This window comes from Schistocerca serialis, chromosome 2 (genome assembly GCF_023864345.2).
Source record: "Schistocerca serialis cubense isolate TAMUIC-IGC-003099 chromosome 2, iqSchSeri2.2, whole genome shotgun sequence".
NCBI classification, from domain to species: domain Eukaryota; kingdom Metazoa; phylum Arthropoda; class Insecta; order Orthoptera; family Acrididae; genus Schistocerca; species Schistocerca serialis.
The window spans coordinates 895,658,533-895,660,984 of NC_064639.1; the positions used below are offsets into that span (position 1 = coordinate 895,658,533).

Sequence of the window (2,452 nt, forward strand, 5' to 3'; positions counted from 1 at the left end):
GATACTGATAGCTTTTAAACCAACAAGTAAGGTGCGCAAGTATTTGAACACTGAAAGGGACCTACGCCTGTCGCTTGCTATAGCTAGAGTAAAATTATAGGCTCCCATGCATCTGCGCTCAAGTGTAGGCCTACATAGGAAATATATAACATTATTAACACCAGCCTTAAGGAACAGAAGAGGAATGTCGCCTGCTCAAGACGAATAAACCAGCAGTAGTAAACCATGCATTGGGACCAGGGAAATACCATATTCGTTCTCTAACACTACTGTTTTAGCAAGTTCTAATCATTATTACGCTAGGATGTAGAGAGATGCCATAGAAATTCAAAAGCACAAAAATAACTCAAACAGAAACGGAGAACGAATGAAATTAGACTAGTTGCTGCACGAAAAAAAAGCTAAATAAAACAAATAGATCTATCTCTTCCCCACTACAAACTCCACAACCTACGTCAGCGAAACTCTGCGATTTTAGGCAGCAGTCCGACGATCGTCACGTGGGATACATATCAACAGTATGGCCTGTTGAGCCTATTCGACTCTGGTAACTGCTCTAAAGCCTCTAACGATGTCTACAGCGCTGGAAGACGAAATATTAGGCAGATAATTATTCTTTGGACCACATCCTAATGCCCATAAAACAAATGTCAGCATTGACGCAAATCGGCCGTGAAATACTATTCCAGCTTCATCAATTTGTAACCATTATTTATGTATTACCACACAGAATGAAATACCGTACTAGGCTGTCTTACTTAAAATAAACTTATTGTAATGAATAGCGTATCGGCGGTAGAAGTAGCAACTTGAAAATTTGTGCCTTGCTTTGTCAGGGCAGCTGATACCAGTTGTTCCAAAAAGTTGAAACTATCTGCACTCATTCCGTAGAACTCGGGCAGCTTGCATCCGCTTTGGGAGAGCTCACAAGAAACCATAGCCTAACTACAGCCAAAGCACTCCGTCTTCAGTCCACAAGTGGCTCATCGGGACCATCCGACCGCCGTGTCATCCTCAGCTGAGAATGTGAATAGTAGGGGCCTGTGGTCAGCACAACGCTCTCCCGGTCGTTATGATGGTTTTGTTTGACAGGAGCCGCTGCTATTCGGTCGAGTAGCTCCTCAATTGGCATCACGAGGCAAAGTGAACCCTTGAAAATGGCAACAGCGCGTGGCGAACCGGATGGTCACCCATCCAAGTGCCGGCCACGCCCGACAGCGCTTAACTTCGGTGATCTGACGGGAACCGGTATATCCACTGCGGCAAGGCCGTTGGCCCGAACTACAGGAGTTGGTTTGAAGTATGGAAACACCGCGAAAAACGCATGCTTGAACATAAAATGGATATGTTAGCCAAGCATGTAGGTGGTGCTGTTGTATTTGACAGCGAACGGCACCTGCGCAATGTTCTTAATACGTTTCAAATGCCAGTCATGGTCATAACTGTATACTGTGAAGCTGTCACTGCTGTATGTGGGAGCTACGTGAAACTGAACGTGGGCAAACTGTTGGTGTTAGTATGGTGGGTGCTTCCGTAACCAAGGGAGACGGGGCGTTTTGTTTCAAGAAGTACCTTATCGAAGATTTATGCCGCACATAGGCTAAGCGAAAAAACGTCATCCCGTAAATCAAAATGCGGACTAAAACGAGTGCTGAGTGATTGTGACGGGCGGCCATTGCAGAGAATTGTGACGAAAAATCACAGGACAACGGCTACAAAAAATCATGACAGAACTGAATGTCGCGCCCGCGAACACTGTCAGCACCAAAACAACACGAAGGGAGTTTCAAAAGCACGGAATTATTGCAGATCGAGCTGGAATTCCAAAGCCACACTCAATGGTGCAAATGCCCGTAACAGGAAAACTTGGCCCCGAAGCAACACAATCTGGTCTGTGGAGCAGTAGAAGAAAGTTATTTGGTCGTATGAGGCTTGTTGGACACTTTTTCCAACTTCCGCCGAATTTACGTCCCAGGAATGAAACACGGCGGGCTTCGGTAATGATTTGGGCCATGTCATACGACGGTTATACTGTGTTCCAAGACAACACGACCCATTTCCACACAGCTCGCATCGTCCAGGAGCACGAGAATGAGTTGTCGCACCTCCCCTAGTCAGTATAGTGACCATCTGAAAATTACTGAGCCTCTGTGGTCTACTTTGGGGAGAAGGGTGCGTGATTGCTATTCAACTCCATCACCGTTACTTGAATTTGCAGTTACTTGCAGAAGCAGAAGGTAGAAGATTCCTGTGGAAATCATACAGGACGTGTATTTATACACTCCAAGACGTCTTAGAGGTATTCAGAATGCCAACGGGTCTCCTACACCGAATTAGGTACGGCAATATGTTGTATCTTGTCGTTTGCATATTTTTGTCCACCCAGTGAGTATCTGATATTTATAGCATTATACACGCTCACCCAGCACTTATTTTCCTCTTTCAGTTTCTG

General features: G+C 45.3%; 1 pseudogene; it reads right to left on the reverse strand.

The window, feature by feature from the left end:
• Nucleotides 1-1,158: 1,158 nt before the first annotated feature.
• LOC126458846 (5S ribosomal RNA) lies at nt 1,159-1,276 on the reverse strand (annotated as a pseudogene).
• Nucleotides 1,277-2,452: the final 1,176 nt, after the last annotated feature.